The 20,789-nt window shown below is 50.1% G+C and overlaps 1 protein-coding gene across 1 annotated transcript in view; it reads left to right on the top strand.

Moving 5' to 3' along the window:
- Positions 1-1,835: 1,835 nt before the first annotated feature.
- ATOSB (atos homolog B) overlaps positions 1,836-20,789 on the top strand; it is a 57,390-nt gene continuing 38,436 nt past the window's right edge. Inside the window, exon 1 of the mRNA XM_063957604.1 lies at positions 1,836-2,125. The gene's annotated coding sequence lies outside the window, so the exon portion shown is untranslated. The remainder of the gene's footprint in view (positions 2,126-20,789) is intronic.

The raw sequence follows: 20,789 nt of genomic DNA, 5'->3' as shown, positions 1-20,789 counted from the left end.
GAGAAGGTACAAGCAGAGCTGGCAGTGCAGGGGTTAATGGTGCAAGGTGAGCTGGGAGGGTATAGGCAGAACTGGCAGAGCAGGGGTTAATGGTGCACAGGGAGCTGGGAGGGTACAAGCAGAGCTGACAGTGCAGGGGTTAATGGTGCAAGGTGAGCTGGGAAGGTACAAGCAGAGCTGGCAGTGCAAGGGTTAATGGTGCAAGGTGAGCTGGGAGGATAAGGGTTAATGGTGCAATGTGAGCCTGGAGGGTAAGGGTTATTGGTGCAAGGTGAGCTGGTAGGGTACAAGCAGAACTAGCAGTGCAGGGGTTAATGTTGCAAGGTGAGCTGGGAGGGTACAAGCAGAACTGGTAGTACAGGGGTTAATGCTGCAATGTGAGCTGGTGGGTGCAGGCAGAACTGGCAGTGCAATGGTTAATTGTACAAGGTGAGCTAGGAGTGGACATGCAGAGCTGGTAGTGTAAGGGTTAATGGTGCAAGGTGAGTTGAGAGGGGGCAGGCAGAAGTAAGGGTGAGAGGAGGCTGACAGGACTGGGAGGGGGCAAGCAAGGAAAGGAGGGTACAGGCAGAGATGGGAGGGGGCAGGCAGGGGTAGGAGTGTGAGGTAGAAGCATATCTGGGAGGGTGCAGGCAGGGGTAGGAGTGTGAGGTAGAAGTAGAGCTGGGAGGAGGCAGGCATGGGAAGGGGGTTACAGGCAGAGATGGGAGGGGGCAGGCAGGGGTAGGAAGATGAAGTAGAAGTAGAGTTGGGAGGGTGCAGGCAGATCTGGGAGGGGGGAAAGCAGGGGTAGGAGGGTGAGGTAGAAGCAGGGCTGGGGTAGGAGGGTACAGGCAGAGCTGGGAGGGGGCAAGCAGGGGAAGGAGGGTGAGGTAAAAGCAGGGCTGGGAGGGGGCAGGCAGGGGTAGGAGGGTACAGGCAGAGCTGGGTGGGGGCAGGCAGGGGTAGGAGGGTGAGGTAGAAGCAGGGCTGGGAGGGGGTAGGAGGGTGAGGTAGAAGCAGATCTGGGAGGGGGCAGGCAGGGGTAGCAGGGTGAGGTAGAAGCAGGGCTGGGAGGGGGCAGGCAGGGGTAGGAGGGTACAGGCAGAGCTGGGAGGAGGCAGGCAGGGGAAGGAGGGTGAGGTAGAAGCAGGGCTGGGAGGGGGCAGGCAGGGGTAGGAGGGTACAGGCAGAGCTGGGAGGGGGCAGGCATGGGGAAGGAGGGTGAGGCAGAAGCAGGGCTGGGAGGGGGCAGGCAGGGGTAGGAGGGTGAGGTAGAAGCAGGGCTGGGAAGGGGCAGACAGGGGTAGGAGGGTACAGGCAGAGCTTGGAGGAGGCAGGCAGGGGTAGGAGGGTGAGGTAGAAGCAGGGCTGGGAGGGGGCAGGCAGGGGTAGGAGGGTGAGGTAGAAGCAGGGCTGGGAGGGGGCAGGCAGGGGTAGGAGGGTACAGGCAGAGCTGGGAGGGGGCAGGCAGGGGTAGGAGGGTACAGCTGGGAGGAGGCAGGCAGGGGTAGGAGGGTGAGGTAGAAGCAGGGCTGGGAGGGGGCAGGCAGGGGTAGGAGGGTACAGGCAGAGCTGGGAGGAGTCAGGCAGGGGTAGGAGGGTGAGGTAGAAGCAGGGCTGGGAGGGGGCAGGCAGGGGTAGGAGGGTACAGGCAGAGCTGGGAGGAGGCAGGCAGGGGTAGGAGGGTGAGGTAGAAGTAGAGCTGGGAGGAGGCAGGCAGGGGTGAGGTAGAAACAGGACTGGGAGGGGGCAGGCGGGGCATAGCGCGATCTGGAAGGGGGCAACCAGGAGTAGGAGGGGGCATAGGCAGATCTGGGAGGGGTCAGGCAGATGTGGGAGGAGTAGGCTTGCAGTGGCACCCCGGCCCACCAATGGCAGAGCAGAGCCGTGCACCAGTCACAGGCTGCGGGTGAGAGGGGGCGGTGACCTGGGAGCAGCACAATCAGCTGGCAGCAGCAGCAGCAGGAGAGTGAGCGAGCGGTGTACGGGGCACTAGCCGGTCACCCCAACACCCAGCCCCCACACCGCCCCAGTGCCCCCCCTACACCCGGATCTCACTCCCCCCAGCGCAGTGCACACTCCCCGGAGCGCCCCCCTCTGGCTGCCCCCGGACACTCTGCCCTCCTCCCAGGAAAAGTTTGGGGTAAGTCTGCTGCTTGTTTGCGCCGCTGCTGTGTCGGGGAGGGGCTGCGGGGCAGCTCGCCCTCCTCCTGGGGTTTGGGAGGGGGGTGAGCAGGGGAAGTGGATGAGTCAGTGCTGCTGCTGGCTGGAGAAATGCACTGTGTGAGTGTGAGTGCACATCAAGGCCTGGACCTATAGGCTTGCAATCTAATTGCACCCTGGGTGACCCCCTGATCCTTACTCTGGAGGCATATACTGCAATCTGCTGGTGTCATGTGTTTCCCTGGCAGGGGTCATTGCTCCAGCTGCTGCAAGCCCCCACCATGATATATGTACATAGTATATACACACAGGACCTACCCCCCCCCCCCCCTCACCTCCCGCAGCTGGCCCTGCGCACTCTATAGGCGACGTGTACGGTGTAGACAGGGATTATCGTGGCGCAGCGCAGACATCGCTCATATATACATATAAGTCGCAGTATGTTCTCGCATGCATTCCAGCTCACAGCCATATGTGCATTGCATACAGTATGTAGAGAGGCGCTATGGTATAGGTAGGTGCCATGATGGCGGCGCTCCTTGTGGCGTACTAGAAAGCACTGTGGATTAGGATTGCAAGGAGCACACTCCAGGCAACACTAGCCCCAGAACAGCTGCTGAGGCCTACAGTGACCGGCTCATTCTATACTAGGAGCAAATGCAGGCCAGGTTTTAAGGCTTTCCCTGAATAATCGCAGGTGTGGTAGCCAGGATGACCTGTACCCGACACGGACCTATCCAGCCCAGGCACAGACGCCTCTCGGTCGGCGGAATTACCCGGCGGAGGGGTTTATTGGTGAGTAGCGATGTCCTTCTATCAACCTAGAGCTGAACGCAAGTCGTCGCCTCCACGCTTGCATTGCGTGCAGAGACCTAAACGCAGATATTTGCCCGCATATCGTGCTGTAACGTCAGTGCGTCGGATCTCTCCCACCTATACGCTTGGTAAATAGCTGTTGTCGTTATCAGCCACATGTGGAATCCGCCATAGGTGCGCGCTCTCAGTGATGACCTATGCGCAGTTGTTAAAAAATTGGTTTACCGCCGGTTAGTAAGTAGCATGTCCCATACCGACACGTACTGGGAATGTGGTGTCCAGAAGAGCTTGCAATCTACCGTTTTTGTGCCAGGTAACACCCGGCGTGACCTAGACGTTCCCGGGCTTCCCTAAATTTGAGGTCCTATTCGCATCGTATCCGCATACAAGGTCGCCGCAGTGTACTAGGCGCGCTAGGTTTGTACTTTTATCGCAAAGGAATTCTTATAAAGTAGCACATTAATCATAATGATACGAGGCGCGAGGCATGGCTCGGCTCACTCATATTGGACCTCTGTCTTTTGCCTTGTTACCCAGATTAGCGAGCGAGTCACACAAGGCAGCATATTGTACCGTAGGCACCGCGTTAATGTCATGTTAGTGATGGCCATCGATGGTTTGCCCCCTAGTCCCGTCTCCCAATCAGTGACAGCCGCTGCACTGATTGCCGTTGATGGTTTCCTGCCACTGAGGTAAATCACCAATGGTACCATCGATGGTAGATGCGTCGCTGGCCTTCCCTACCGCTACTGGGCAGCTTAGTCATGTCAGTGGGCCTGATTCAGAGATTCTAGAGCCGCTGTTACTGTGTATGGGATCGCAGACTCAGGCACGCCCCAAAAATGGTCCGGACGCCTGCGTTTTTACTGCCGCTACCCAAAACAGTCCCTGACTGTGAATCGAATAAAACCTTACGGCGATGGCCGGCACGGAACATACACAATGCGACTCGTGCGCAGTCTGCCAATCACTTGACTGCGCAAACGTCCGGTTTAGCTTCCATCTCTGACTCAGGACCAATAATAGGCATTTTGGTAGCTCTGCCCCTTTGTACAGGCGTGCGCATGGGTCGCCATATCGGGACAGACGGTGCATCTTACTCCTGAGGGAAGGAACTGGTTGGATCAGGGTATCCGGAAAGAATGTGGACACGCTGCATTCATTCTGTGCCCAGATGCAAAATCTGGATTCCATATTGTTTATAAGCTATTCATATGAGTAGCAAGGTGCATTGTGGGATGGGGCCCTGGTGTTGCTGGTGCAGCTGATTAGGCGCCGGAGAGCGGGTGCGTTGCCCGTGATTGGGAGGAGCCTGTGAAGTGGCGTGAGGCAATACTGCATTCCTACGACGGGCAGCGGGTCTGCCAAGTATGAGTGCCATGCGCAGGAGTGTGCGCTCTTACTGATAGGCATACCTGTCTGAGCCGTACAGGGTCACAGTAGTGGTCCGGGCATTATAAAGCGATGTTGGCGGATTTGCTTGGCGAACTGTAAATTTGGGTTCCCTGGTAGTAAAGCTCCCAGACACGCCTGCAGGCCTAATAACACGTTCTCTGGTGCCCACTCTGGTGACCACCTCACCGAGAGTCTGTACTCAGTAATGGTGTCCTGTCCGTCATGCCAGGCAGCCTCTCAGTGCGCCCAGTCTGTGTTGACCATTTAGTCTATGTATGGGCGCCTTTGTGTAGCGCCATACCATCATGGACCCTCCGTGCGCACACTGACAGAATGGGCCTCAGAATGGAGAATTGGGTTGTTGAGAGACCTCATCTGCCTGTTTATCGGGGCATCGGCCAAGTTTGAAGCGGCTGGTGCCTCCATTAATTTATAAGCTGGTCCTTCAGGCTGGCACCCGCGGCGCCGTGTCACTGTTATCTGGCCTCGCACGTGTGGTAACATGTGACACGGATGACCACAACCCTCTTGGTTACAAACCTAAGAATTATTTTTCAAATAATGGCATGTGAGAGAGCCTGGGCTGTGGGAAGAGGTTATGGGGTCTACGCAGGGCTGTTTCTAGCCAGTTTGGCTCCCAGTGTGAACAGTAAAAAAAAAATTGCGTCCCTCCCCATAGACGACCAAAAAATATATTTTGAGTGCGCCTCGGCCTCGTTAAAATAGGTGTGGTTTCGCAGGAAATGACTACCTTACACCCCGGTTTTTGACCCTGCACCAACAGACCTCGGCCACCACAGGAAAGAAAAAAATCCACCATTTTAAGCCCCACACAGTAATGTCCCCTGCACCATATTATGCCCCAGGCAGCATATTATGCCACACACCGCAATGCCTGTGAATCATTATTCCCAGTAAGACTCCTGATTACTTTTAAACTACCTACTTGTTGCCAGGGCTGTCGTGCTCTGGGTGTCATTCTCGTTGCCAGGGGTTTCATACTCTGGGTGTCATTCTCGTTGCCAGAGGTTTCATGCTCTGGGTGTCGTTCTCGTTGCCAGAGGTTTCATGCTCTGGGTGTCGTTCTCGTTGCCAGAGGTTTCATGCTCTGGGTGTCATTCTCATTGCCAGAGGTTTCATGCTCTGGGTGTCATTCTCATTGCCAGAGGTTTCATGCTCTGGGTGTCATTCTCGTTGCCAGAGGTTTCATGCTCTGGGTGTCATTCTCGTTGCCAGAGGTTTCATGCTCTGGGTGTCATTCTCGTTGCCAGAGGTTTCATGCTCTGGGTGTCATTCTCGTTGCCAGAGGTTTCATGCTCTGGGTGTCATTCTCGTTGCCAGAGGTTTCATGCTCTGGGTGTCATTCTCGTTGCCAGAGGTTTCATGCTCTGGGTGTCATTCTCGTTGCCAGAGGTTTCATGCTCTGGGTGTCATTCTCGTTGCCAGAGGTTTCATGCTCTGGGTGTCATTCTCGTTGCCAGAGGTTTCATGCTCTGGGTGTCATTCTCGTTGCCAGAGGTTTCATGCTCTGGGTGTCATTCTCGTTGCCAGAGGTTTCATGCTCTGGGTGTCATTCTCGTTGCCAGAGGTTTCATGCTCTGGGTGTCATTCTCGTTGCCAGGGGTTTAATACTCTGGATGTCATTCTTGTTGCCAGGGCTGTCATGCTCTGGTTGTCATTCTCGTTGCCAGGGGTTTCATACTCTGGATGTCATTCTTGTTGCCAGGGCTGTCATGCTCTGAATGTCATTCTTGTTGCCAGGGCTGTCATGCTCTGAATGTCATTCTTGTTGCCAGGGCTGTCATGCTCTGGGTGTCATTCTCGTTGCCAGGGCTGTCATGCTCTGGGTGTCATTCTCGTTGCCAGGGCTGTCATGCTCTGGGTGTCATTCTCGTTGCCAGGGCTGTCATGCTCTGGGTGTCATTCTCGTTGCCAGGGCTGTCATGCTCTGGGTGTCATTCTCGTTGCCAGGGGTGATGTTCGCTGGCACCAAAGACCAGCGCCAGCGGCTCCCTGCTATGACCGGCTTCCACTCCTCCCAGCCATAGACGTCATGATTCAACCGCGTCTTTTCTCAAAACTCCGCCCAGCGAGCAGAGTACTATGGCTGGGAGGAGGGGGAGACGGTAATAGCAGCATTCAGGTGTCGCGGCAGGCTCCCCGTGTTATCACACGGCTCGCCCGCAGCTAGAAACTGTATTGGGTGTATGTACTAAGCCTTGGAGGGAGATAAAGTCCCAGCCAATCAGCTCTTTACTGTCATTTTTCAAACCCGTCACAGCAGTGCTGGCCTTGGGTCTGCGGGATGTGTGAGTGTAGAAGGGGAACATATGTAAGTTTTGCGTGAACTGTGTAGAGGGGATGTAACTGGGTCGAGGAGCTTATGGTGATTATATGTTGAGCAGGGCGCTCTAAGCCCAGGGAGTTCCGTGGTTTCCCTCTAGACACTTTATAAAGTTGCTGATTCACTGCTGACAGAATAATGTGACATAAAGGTTGCTAATCCCATCCAGTCGCTGGGTTGTCGCCATACTCTGTACCTGCAGCAAACAGGTGTAAATGTTCCCAATGTAAATATAGACTCCTGTGTAACTGGAGGGGGGGGTTAGTGTGGAACCTGTGATTTCTCAAGCACTGGCCTTCAGGGTTACTCTCCGCACCAGCCATATATTTCCAGTTTATTCTTTCTTTTGTCTACAGACTTTGGGATGATGCGTCTAACAGCTCCGTCTGGAGTTTTATTTGATTGTTCATAAAATTTTATGGATCCAGTTTCCACCTATTGTACATATTCTTGGCGTGATGTTACCCGGTTGTATGAATACGGCTCTGAGCAAAGTGTCGCTGTTTAGTACTTCTGAGAGTCTTATCTGTGTCAGAAAGCTCTTGTATTCTTGCACAGGATCCCCGGGGGCGTCTGGCTACTTCCCGTACTATCCTGGGCGGTCCCAGGCGAAATTCTGCGCAAGAGTTGTCTACGCCGAGGGCCGTTTTTATGTGAAAGTAGCGCATGGCCCAGAGGGACGAACCCATTACACTGACCAAATAACAATTTGCACAAAATTCAGAATTTAATCTAAAAGGTTCAGATTGAGATTTCTGGGGGATTACAGGCTTGCTATTACGTATGTGTTGGACGTGCTGAGTATAAGATCCTGGAGCCGGATTCAGCTAGCTGCGAGTTCTGAAATGTGCGCTCCTGCGTCAACCTGCGCTCTCTGCATGTTAACGTTACTGATCATATTAGAACAAGTCGCGCAATTCAATTCCAAACGTCCGTTGGTGTTCATTCGGCGGATTACGCTCGTTCTATAAGAAGTTGACTAAACCTTCCTGAGCCCCAGAAAAGTGGCAAATAAGACAGCGGGGGGCAATAAGGGCAGTTTAGGAGGCTGTTGTCTCATAGGTGGACATTCCGAGTTGTTCGCTCGCTAGCAGTTTTTAGCCGTGCAAACGCTATGCCGCTTCCCACTGGGAGTGTATTTTATTTTAGCAGAAGTGCGAACAAAAGGATCGCAGAGCGGCAGCAAACTTTTTTTTTTTTTTTGTGTGCAGTTTTAGAGTAGCTCAATACCTACTCAGCGCTTGCGATCACTTCAGACTATTCAGTTCCTGTTTTGACGTCGCGAACACGCCCTGCGTTCGCCCAGCCACGCCTGCGTTTTTCCTGGCACGCCTGCGTTTTTCCGAACACTCCCTGAAAACGGTCAGTTGACACCCAGAAACGCCCTCTTCCTATCAATCACTCTGCGGCCAGCAGTGCGACTGAAAAGCTTCGCTAGACCTTGTGTGAAACTACATCGTTCGTTGCATTAGTACGACACGCGTGCGCATTGCGCCGCATACGCAGAAGTGCCGTTTTTTTTGCCTCATCGCTGCAGAGCGAACGAAAGCAGCTAGTGATCAACTTGGAATGACCCCCATAGGCCTGAAGGTTACAACGTTTATTTATGGATGAAAGATGATGAGGAGCAAGTGTGTTCCTGCAAATAGTATTTGGGTGCAGTTTAATGTCTGTTGTGTTTTATGCACAAGTAGGAAAAACCGCGTTCAGCTTCCATCTGCCACTGAAACCCCCAGTTCCAGCCCACCACGCGTCACTAATCCAGATTTCCGCTTTCAGTGAACATGACGTGTTTTTTATTGGCTGCATTTCACTATTTAAAAACCATTTAAATATATAATTATTATTCATTAGGAGTGGTGTACCGGGTGATTTACAGTAAAATAGGTACAGTAACACCGGTATCGCCAACGCTGGTGGCGCGCAGTGAAAGTTGTGATTTGTACCTTGGAAAGCCGCGTAATTTAATGCCATTCTCTAATTGAATCTAAATAAATTGCACAACCTACCGGTAATTCCCGGTTAATTTAAGATGCTCCCTGTATTACAGCGTATCCATTCTTACTGTGTGAGCGCCTCAAATGTACATCGGTGGTATTGTACAGACATGCAGTTGAATTTGGGGGAGATGTATCAAGCCTTGGAGAGAGATAAAGTACCAACCAAACAGCTCCTGACATTTTTCAAACACAGCCTGTAACATGGCAGTTAGGAGCTGATTGGCTGGCGCTTTATCTCTCTCCACTTTATTTTTCTCCAAGGCTTAGTACATATCCCCCCCTTAGAGACAACGCTCTGCCCAATAAAAAGAAATTCTGTCACCAGGGGGTATTTTTACTAAAAGTCGATGTTGTTTATATTATTTATTTTTCTTCGCTGTTAGATCGATGGTAAAGCGATTTTAATCAATGTTGGCCTTCCAGGGTTAAAACACACATTTACTAACATTTAAAAATTAATATTAAAAAAAATCATCTGCTAGTAAATGTGTGTTTTAACCCTGGAAGCCCAACATCGATTAAAATCGCTCCTGACATCTATCAAAATCAAACAAAATCGACTTTTAGTAAATATACCCCCAGGTGAGAGCTGACTGCTGTGCGCGGCTCTTACAGGCACTCAGTGGCAGTGCACACATCCTTATTACAGGTCAGGTAAACAGAAATATACAATTCAGTGTCTCATTGGAGAAAGATTAATGCAGCAGCCTTGTTAGAGTGTTTGCTTTATTTTGTTCACACTCCGATTACTGGTTCTTATTATTAGGAAAGGTTTTTTTTAATTAATTTCTGCAAAACTTTGCCAACACAATATAATGAATATAATGACTGCTTGTTAACTTTTGGGGTTAGGCAAATGGGTTACTGCCCATATGAAGCAGAATGAGCAGGGGCTCTCTATACCCCCTCTGTGGTAATACATGGCAGAAATTGCTGCGTTCCCCTGTGTGCTGATCTATGAAGTGCTGCTACTGTCATCCAGTCAGAATGGGTGAGGGCGTTACTAAAAAGCAATCATTTACCTTAAAGTGGCCGAATGTCCTTTCTCCATCATCCGGTACAGGGGTCAGTGTTCCTAGAGGCCTGAGTGAGATTAATTTAGGGTTTGGGGATTTTCTTTTTATCAAAAGTAACCTCTGGTTACTGACATTTCCTACTGCGCCGTAAGCAGTTAAACCGCTTGCACCATGAGGCTCCTGCACTGGTGCCTGAAACTGCTTACCTGTCGGTATGTATCTGGCCCCGTTACTGCCGCACCCCTTTTATGGGGATGGCTAGTTCTCCACTGGCCACTTACTGTAGACCAGGTGCGCTGTGGTGGTGAGCATAGGGGAAGATCGGAGACATTGGACTCAAACTCGGGACAACCGGAGAATGGAGTAATGTTTGGAGCTTATCTGGTGGTCACAGGATACAGATAGATGCAGGCGGCTTGAAAGCAGTCTGGGGTTACATGTCCTGGAAAGGGCACTATTCCCAACTGATGGCATCGGCAACGCACAGAATACAGGAGCTCGGATGCTCTACCTCCCCTCACCTGTCCATGATCTATCGGGTAGTCCCCTTTTCACTCCCTGTCACCTGGAAGTACAGGTTAGGGATCTAATCTTGACATTGCCCACCTAAAAATACCTCCAGAGGTCCTGGCTCACCCCTCAGGCCCAAATGGGCTTCCAGGGGGTAAGTGGTCCTGACCCAGGCGGTGTGGTGAGTAGCTGTCTGGGACTCCCGTGAGGCTCTGCAGTTATGGAGACGCCAAGGGAAGACTTCCCCCGCCAGACGCTCTTGCAGCTACCGGCCTGGATCACCCTGCTCCTCCAGTCTCCCACATAGGACTACCTGGGACGTGGAGACCCCAGTTGGTGCCAAGGAGCTCTGGTTCCCGTAGATGAGAGCTGGTGGAGCACAGAGGTAGTAGAGAGGAGCCCCTGGTCCCCCGGACCGCCAATGCTGGTACACACACATTTTGTCTTAAACCATTTAATACAGTGCACTAACCTGCAGCACTGGACTGCGAACCTTATTGCCAAACATGCCATGTTTTCCACATATATACAGTTTATCAAAACCCACACCTCCTCGTAACCCCTTCCCGTGCCACATATACATTTTATATGTTAGCTGTGTCGGTGTTGCAGCCTGGACCTGACCTTTCCTTGTGCAGTGCATCCCCCCCGATGTGGGCCAGAGCTGCAGCAAAAAAGGTTTTGGATCAGACCCATTTTAACGGCTTCCAGTGCTGCGGAGGCTATTTTCAGTGAAGGGGAACTGTCCACACCTAGGGGCCTATGTACTAAGCCTTGTGATAAAATGGAGAGAGATAAAATACCAGCCAATCAGCTCCTAAGTGTCATTTTTCAAACACAGCCTGTAACATGGCGCGGATTCGGACTGCGTCGCACACAGATGTACAGATGTCGCTCATCACAGTGGTCTGCACACACTAGCAATACGGCTCCGTCACTTCCCGTAGTTTTATTTGTGTGTATATGGCGCACATTTTGTGCGAGAAGCCGCTCAGTGTGGGCGAGACGCAGGGACCTGACGCGCTGAGGGGGCAATTTGGCACGCCTCGAGCCGCAGTGTATGAGAACATATCTGTATATTACGTGTGCTTGCTGGCACACACCCTGGGTACAAAGTCTCTGCTTCATCTCTGTGATGTGTTCTAGGTATTCCGCTGCATTTCCAATAAAGATGGATATTTGCCTCTTATATTGATTTCTGGAGATAAGCATTTCTGGTGTATGTAGAAAAAACACAATTTGTGTCGGCAGGTTGTTACTTGAACCTGATTATATATATATATATATATATATATATATATATATATATATATATATATATATATATATATATATATATATATATATATATATATATATATATATATATATATATATATATATATAATATTTTTTTTTTTTTTTTTTTATTTATATAATGTTTTCTTACTGCATTTAAGCCATGAAAATCAGAACGAGCTGTCAGAAGGCGTTACACCCATCCTGTCTCGCTAGCGGTGTATAGAATGACGCTTCCAGTCAGCTTTTGCAGAGCACATATCCTATGTGACCACAGAAAGGCCTGTGTCTGCCTGTCAGCCGGGAGTGCGGCACCGCTTGCAGCCTGTATTCTAGTGCAGAGGTTATGGAGTCATGGGGCTCTGCAGCCATCGGTATATTCTTATCTGAGAATGCGGGACAGCGTCACCCGATCACGAGCCCCGCTGCTATGTCATACCACCATTATTATTATTAGATGGGTTGAAGGTTGATCCCAAAATGTTAGATAATTTTTTTATTTAGTTCTTTTTAAAAATGGAGACACTCAGGTTTGTGACTGTGAGAATAGCTGTGTCCTCCCGTGTGCTGGGCACACGTAATCAGATTGTAAGGACGGGGTATAATTCTGTGTACAGGGCTCCTATAATTTGTGCTGGTTCATAAAATCCACCTCGTACTTCCCTTTTTGGATTTCGTGTGAGGTAAAAAAAAGTTATTGGAGCCTCTGTCAGCCACCCAAGATGGCCACTGTGCCATGTACTTCCTGCGCTGTGGCGCCATAGAGGAGGAATATCGCCACTGTGCGCCTAGTGTGGACTGACTGTGTAGTCTTTGTGTTAGCATGTTTTATTTAATGGGTAGCATTATCGCATCGGAATAATGTCTAGTGCTGCAGCCGGTAAATAGGCTAGAAAAATATATTTTTAATTTATTAAATTGGAAAACGCCGTTTTCAGCTTGTTGTAAGACATGTTTGGGGAGGAGATTTATCAAAGCTTGGGGAGAGATACAGTACCAGCCATTAAGCGGAATCTGGTTGGATCTCTCTCGGGTAGAAATGCAAAAAAGAAGCCCATAGGCTTCTATTGGGTAACTCCACCCAAAGATGGCGTTACCAACCAGGTCCAAGCTCCGGAAAAGCATTCTAGAACTGGGCACGTATGGAAAATGTGGTAGACACCCCGAAAACTGTTTTTTTTTTTTGTGTTTTTTTTTGTTATTGCATTTTATGTTTTAGTACATCCCACCCTGTGTTTGAAATATGACAGCAGCTGACTGGTACTTTACGGTCTATGTACTAAGCTTTGGAGAGAGCGAAAGCACCAGCCAATAAGCTCATAGCTGCCATTTTACAGGCTGTATTTGAAAAATGACAGCAGCTGATTGGCTGGTACTTTATCTCTCCACGGCTTAGTACATAGACCCCTTTTATCTCCAAGCTTTGATAAATCTTACCCTTTGAGAGAATGAAATGTCAAATGGGAATTTCGTCTGACCACGGCGGAGGTGGTGACACCACTAGCGTGACGGCAGAGCATTGGGTCCTCTTCCTCCTGTGTTCTGTCGGGGATCAGAGCGATGGGGAAATCGTATTGATATGAGGCGGGGAGGAAATTGGGAAATGGCCGGTTGCAGAGATCTAGATATTAAAGTTCCTGGCAGAGATGTCCCAAGTGAGGAAGCAGCCAGTGATGTACTATCTCAGATTACTGTTCTAGGCCCTGACACCATGTGATTATTAGCAGACTGTGCATGCACCGGTAAAGCAATGACATGTTTGGCGCAATGTGCACACGCACTAGACGGAGGACACACGAGCCGTCCGTTTGCTCCACTTCTCTCCATCAGAGAAATGGGCTTCTCAGGGCGTCGGTGTCAGATGAGCGGAACAGAGCCGTGTCGTGGGTGTGTCGCCCGATTTGAGCGCTGCGAACAGATATGGGACGACGGTGTCAGACGGATCATTTCCAACCAGCATGGGGGTGGGGAGTTTTCCAAATGGCGCCACAAAGCGTCCTATTTGACCATTCTGGCGAGCGTGTAACATCTGTATGCCGTGAGCTGCCTCAGTACCTTCAGCTGAGAGTACTGCCCTTATGCAGGACATCTTACTGTAGCTAATAAACCTCTACTCGCTCCCACAAGACGCCTGTATCCTAGGACCTGCCGAGCCCCAGATAAGCGCAAACGCCATTGCCATCCAGTAGGCGCTGCTGCAGTGTGACCCAGAATTATGCGGCGCCATTATGGGAGCTTGGTGGTGGCCGTGCCTTAACCTTTTTCTTGACGCAGTAGGAGGAGTCTGTAACAGGTGATTACTGACCGAAGACCATCCGTATTCGCCATGACAGATAAGCCCATCTGTCACAAGGATTAGGTACAAGATGGTGGAGTAGAGACTATGCCGCTAATCCTGTTATAATGGCAGCCATATAACCCCTCACTAGACTCTCCCATCGCATTGCACCACTGTAGTTTGTTGGCGCACTTAGTCGCAGAGGCGGTAAACTTGTCAGGCGCTGTACTGGATCAGCGAGCCTAGGAGCACTACAATGACCATACTGCCAGATTTACCCAATTTAGTTATAACATGCTTTATTTTTATTTTATTTTAGTAGATGCGGTATAGAATACATGGGGGGGGGGGGGGGGGGGCTCTGGACGTTCCCGTTGGGGGTCTTACTGGGCTGACCAGGTGAGATATTGGGCTTTCCGTGGGTTTTGTGGAAGAAGAAGAAATTGTGAAGTGTCCGGCTTTCTGGTTTTTGTGGGGAAGTATTTTCTGCTTTCTCTTCCGCTCCCAAATGTGGCACCACAGGGGCTCTGTAATCGGGGGGAGGGGGGGGGGGAGGTGTTTAGGAAGACTGTGCACTGTATGTGCAGGCACCCAGTTTAGCCCACGTCTTAATGTCTTGGTCATGTGACCACTGACGTCATCGATGGCGCCATATTTGATTTACTTCTGCCTATGTGAAACTGCTCTGGGTACAGACCTCTGTCAGAGACACTGCGTCCAGCATTCCTGGTTACCTGCATCCATTTGCTGTTATCATGACTGACTCCAGTGTATGTGACCCAGTTATTCCTGGCATCCATCTTGTCTGCTATTTTGGCTCCAGTTCCTGATCTGTATTAGTGCTGACCTGACTTGTCTCTGTGTTCCGTATTGGCAATACACCTGGCTTATCCGCAGACTGTTAGTGTACCAGGCGAGCTTTGGCGGCCATTCTTTGTACTGTGATGACACATTTGGAGGCGCGGCAACCGGAGGGACTTCCACCACGAAGCACAGATCACCTTGCTGGTCTCACTGGCGAACTCCAGGCGGCTTATTAGACTGCACGCCTCTGCTACTGCCAGTATAAAGCAAGACTGGCACGGCGAATCCGCTAAGCAGTGTGAAATTGTGATCCGCTGCACCAGGCGCCTGTGCGCTGTTATTCAACTTCATGCACATGGAACGGCACGTTCCCAAATGGGTATTTTCCCATCCCCTCTTTTAAATGAACACGGCATGAAGTAAAGCTGCAGGATCTGTCCACATTTCCACTCAGTCAGGCCATTTATGTGAGGCTGCTTTTACTACCCCTGTTGTCTGCTAGGCCCTGCCATATTCCAGCACTCCCACCATATTAGTATATACATGTTCCCCCCCCAGCTCTAGCCTTGTCCCTCTTTGCTGACCCACGTCCAATTATGTTGAACTGCCAATATACAGAACTGCCATACTTGCAATCTTTTTTTCTCCAAAGATAGATCTTTTAACCACAGAGCTTGCAATCTTCACACTGGATGTGGGTCTTGCCTGCAGAGCTTGCAATCTTTTTTTCTCCAAAGATAGATCTTTTAACCACAGAGCTTGCAATCTTCACACTGAATGTGGGTCTTGCCTGCAGAGCTTGCAATCTTTTTTTCTCCAAAGATAGATCTTTTAACCACAGAGCTTGCAATCTTCACACTGGATGTGGGTCTTGCCTGCAGAGCTTGCAATCTTTTTTTCTCCAAAGATAGATCTTTTAACCACAGAGCTTGCAATCTTCACACTGGATGTGGGTCTTGCCTGCAGAGCCTGCAATCTTTTTTTCTCCAAAGATAGATCTTTTAACCACAGAGCTTGCAATTTTCACACTGGATGTGGGTCTTGCCTGCAGAGCTTGCAATCTTTTTTTTCTCCAAAGATAGATCTTTTAACCACAGAGCTTGCAATCTTCACACTGGATGTGGGTCTTGCCTGCAGAGCTTGCAATCTGTTTTTCTCCAAAGATAGATCTTTTAACCACAGAGCTTGCAATTTTCACACTGGATGTGGGTCTTGCCTGCAGAGCTTGCAATCTTTTTTTTCTCCAAAGATAGATCTTTTAACCACAGAGCTTGCAATCTTCACACTGGATGTGGGTCTTGCCTGCAGAGCTTGCAATCTTTTTTTCTCCAAAGATAGATCTTTTAACCACAGAGCTTGCAATCTTCACACTGCAGTGCTTGCAGCTGTTTCTTCCACCATGGCAGATCTGGCAATGTTCCCACTATACGTAGGGTGACTATCACGGCTGGTAATGCCAGTGTATAGCTGGGGCCGCAAAATGATTTGTGACTCAGTGAGCGGTGCCAGATACCTGCTCTGTGTACCGGTGGCCTTACTGCTCCGGCTGGTGGGTCGGTTACTCTGCCACTCCTGACGTACAGTTATTCCTTTTCTCCGTCAGTGACCACCTGTTACTGACTCCTCCCCCTGCGTCATGAGTGGGTATCTCGTCACCGGCAAGCTCCTGTTCCGGCATCTGGAACCTATTACTTCTACTGTGCACCAGCACTGCGCCCAATAGTGGGCAGGGGCCTAAACCTGATGGTTTGCTTACATCTCCGATGGTTGTTGATCTGCGCATACACAGGACCTGAGCAGGACATATGCGCTGTAGATTTGTGTCTGGGACAATGGTCACAGTGACCCCTAAGGGGTCCCATTTGGGGGCGGTGATGGGGAGCATTATAGAAACTGGGATCGCGCCAGTCCCCATTTTCCAGGCATTCTGGAGTCAGTGGCTGCGTCCTTGGACCCTGCAGATAACCGATATTTAGTCAGGTGATCTGATGTTGCGTTACCAGGCACTGTGCAGGTGTTGCAGCTAGCAACAATAGGTACACGGTGGAGTCACATTATTAGGATGACCAGCTAATAGCCAGAGTAACCGCCGTGTGCAGCATGGACAGCAGCTAGACGGGCTGAGCTGTCATGTTAGACACACGTCTGGTAGACCTCGGGGTCATTGTGACGGTGCGCTGCTCCGCTGCAGCGTGTCTGTCAACGCTCACGCACCTTCGTAGCCGACGTTCACCTCTCACATCAATGGCACGTTGTGCTGCGCAGTTTCCACATCGGTTATTCGCAATGATGCCATTTGTCCAGTCATGATGCTCCTTCACCACAGCAGCTCGCGGACAGGTCACATACTGCGCTGTGTCAGACATACCGCCACCGTTGGACTGAAAGTCGATAATCCTCCCATTCTGCAACTCTGATAAATCGCCCCTTTACCCAGCAACGAGTGATATGTGTGCAGACGGCCTATCACACGCCTTATATACCCACCAAGCCAGCGCACGACACGTGATGTACTTCATGGGCTACGCGCTGCCGACGTCACATGTAGGAGGTGGTCGGAATAATGTGACTCCACCGTGGTATTACAAATATACGTCCTACATCGTTAAACATTCATACATAATGCCAGCAATTCCCCTTGGTTGTACTGCGTCACTGGTGGCGACCGTGGCTGTGTGCCTTGCGTCCTCGGCTGCACTGACTTCCCTCCTATAAACGCCCTGACCTCCATATATAAATTCAGAATAGAGAACTATAGTTATATGTGTAGGACTTGTGCAGGACACACTCTGTATATGATGTGTGAACACGTATCATTATACTCCTTATTATTTTGTTTTTTCCTTGAACATTTTAAAATATTTTTTTATTTTTTTTTATCTTTAGGGCTCATTCACTAAAAACTTGCATGTGCAGATTTTACAATAAACCAGACCAATCATATGCCTGCTTTCAGTGTGACTTGCACTAGAAAGATGAGATACGCTTGCTGATTGGTTCGTCTTGTTCAGTACTAGTTTTACATTCAAATGCAATGTAATGAGCCGTTTCTGTTATCATTGTATCTGGTCTCTTCGGGTTATTCAGTAGTGCAGATTTCCACCGTCTGTGACATAGATTGAAAGCGTCAATAGCACTGAATGAAGAACATGCCTCGGTTTGCTTTTAATTCTGCTTTCTGCTCAGAAACACTACTTTCAGAGTAAGTAAACTCTGTACAGTGGCCATTACTAGTCTTCCCTTTCCCATAATCCCTCCCATGGTCCCTCTCGGCACTGAGATACAGAACCAAGTGTGCTAGAAGCACCTGAGCAGAGTGTGACACCCCAGGCAGGATAGAGGAACTGCACAAGTTGTGACAGAACTTCTGCATTACACGCTGCGCAGAACCAGTGAATGAAATAGCTGCAGATAGGGGTTTGTATCATTGTCTAAATGCAATAACATCTCAATCGCAGGCATTTTAACAAGCGTTCTAAGCTTCAAACAAACAATATGTCATCAACACCAATCAGGGCTGCAGGTGAGTTTAGGTTGGCGTCATTCAGCCCTGTATGCTCCGTTCTCTTTGTGGACAATGGTATTTACAGCCACATTTTCTTAATAGGGATCAGTGCCATAAAGGGAGGGCTAGGGATTGTCACATTTGGGGCCATTAGAAGGTGATGGCGTCCATGCTTTTTGTTCGCCAAAAATTGCGAAACGAAGATTTAGCGTTCACTGATTATTTCTGCCAAACACCTCCAAGAGTCTGAGTAGGGATAGAACAGTGGTTGTACTGTATAATCTAGAGTAGGTGCGGACATCAAACATCGATGGTTTGAGGTTGATGTTTTCCTGCCATTGATGTTTTCCACTGATCGTTCTCATTCTACCTTCCAACCCCCAGGCTGATCGGACACTGTCCCAAAACCAACAACGAGAACCTGAGGCCTTCGTTCGAAATCATTGATCTGTAGTAGCCAATGGTTTTTAAGGACATTGACAAGACGGTGGTGTGGCATCATAGGTGAGCCATCGATGTATCGTTCTGATTTGGTTATCGGAAGTTTAGAATGGAAGTGATCAAGGTCCCAGTCGTTTCTTTTTTTGGGATCGATTTCAATTTGCCAGCGATTCAGTGCGCACATCAGCCAGCGGGGAACAGAAAGGTGTGGTACGCGGTGGGCATATTGCATCACAGGGCACCAGGAACATAAGTGGATTCTACGGTACAGCACTCGCAGGTCACCAGGTGGCCCGAGCAGCGGAGAACACACGCTCCGAGGGGTAACGTGAGTTTTCTCTTACGTCCTAGAGGATGCTGGGATCCACATTAGTACCATGGGGTATAGACAGGTCCACTAGAAGCCACCGACACTTTAAGAGTTTAATAGTGTGGGCTGGCTCCTCCCTCTATGCCCCTCCTACCAGACTCAGTTTAGAAAATGTGCCCGGGGGAGCCGGTCACAGCTAGGGGAGCTCTACAGAGTTTCTCTAATAAAAGTTTTCTTAGAGTTTATTATTTTGCAGGGAGGCTGCTGGCAACAGCCTCCATGCTTCGTGGGACTAAGGGGGGGGGGGGGGGGGGGAGAGAGTAGTGTCCGCCCTGCGGGGTCTGAGCCACTATCTCCGCTGACAGGACACTGAGCTCCTGAGGGTGCTGATCGTTAGCCGCTCCAGGCGACTGCTCACTCCCGCAGCATGCCGCCACCCCCTTACAGAGCCAGACGACTTTGGTGGCGAGTGAGTCACCGGCCCCCCTGACAAGCGGGGAGCTGGTGTGAAGATGGTGGCAACAGGGTAGGGGTTCAGCGGTACATAGTGCGGCGCTGTGAGGGGCCCCCTGAGCCAGCGCCTATACCCTACACTGGTCCGCAAGCCTGTCAGGGTCCCTGGATCGCTGCCAGCACAATTCCTCAGGCCAGTATAATATAATGAAGAGCGGGAAGCAGCACCATGTTCGGGGGGCGGAGATTCTCCTCAGAGCGGACCCAGCAGCGTTCAGTGCCATTTTCCTGCCTGCAGTTCCTGTACAAAAGACGCTGACAGGGAGAGCTGTCCCTCTAAGCAACTCCAGCTATCTTGTGCGGTACCAGGGGATTGTAGAAGGGGGGGAAGGCTGTGTAAAGTCTGTGTAGTCTATTAAGGAATACAGACAGCGATGGTAGTTTCATTAGTTCTACCTCAAAAAGCGCTGTTTGTGGGTTGGCTCCAATATCTTTGTCTCTCTGTGTCATACTTGGGGGGAATCTGTGTCTGACATTTCCGTGTGTGTGTGTGTTTAATATCTCACATGGGTGATCATTCCGAGTTGATCGCTAGCTGCATTCGTTCGATGTAGTTTCACACAGGGTCTAGCGATACTTTTCAGTACTGCTGGCCGCAGAGTGATTGACATGAAGATGGCGTTTCTGGGTGTCAACTGACCGTTTTCAGGGAGTGTTCGAAAAAACGCAGGCGTACCAGGAAACACGCAGGCGTGGCTGGGCGAACGCAGGGTGTGTTTGTGACGTCAAAACAGGAACTGAATAGTCTGAAGTCATCGCAAGCGCTGAGTAGGTTTTGAGCTACTCTAAAACTGCACAAAAAACTTTGTAGCCGCTCTGCGATCCTTTCTCGTCGCACTTCTGCTAAGCTAAAATACACTCCCAGTGGGAGGCGGCATAGCGTTTGCACGGCTGCTAAAAACAGCTAGCGAGCGATCAACTCGGAATGACCACCATAGTCATGTCTAGGGACTCTGTGTCATATGCTGCAGAAGATGTTTCCTCTCAGGAGGAATCCATTCCATGTACACAGGATTGTAACGCTTTGTCTCAGATCCCTATTGTTGAACCTGAGCGGTTTACTTCTATCAAAGGAATGATCTCTCAGATCTCTACTAGGGTAGCTAATACTGAGACTGAAACTCAGGTGTTGGAGAAGTCTATGGCAGTTTGGTCAGGCTCTGTCCCTATTCCTGCAAAATCCCCTAGCATGCTCCCACAGAAACGTGCACTTGCCCAAATTATGCAAGATGACACGGATACCGATTTCTGATACTGCAAACGGTGATGGGGATGTGCTGAGGGGGGCGGCATCCCTGGCTAAGGGGGTGCAGCTCATGATTGAGGCCATTAGAGATGTGTCAAACATTAATGACACCACACCTGAGCAAGTTGAGGAGGCTTACTTCACAGACCATAAGAAAGCCTCGCTAACCTTCCCTGCGTCTAAAGAAT

This window comes from Pseudophryne corroboree, chromosome 1, assembly GCF_028390025.1.
Source record: "Pseudophryne corroboree isolate aPseCor3 chromosome 1, aPseCor3.hap2, whole genome shotgun sequence".
Lineage (NCBI taxonomy): Eukaryota > Metazoa > Chordata > Amphibia > Anura > Myobatrachidae > Pseudophryne > Pseudophryne corroboree.
The sequence above is the reverse complement of the archived record's forward strand: the minus strand, read 5'-3'. Positions and strand labels throughout refer to the sequence as shown.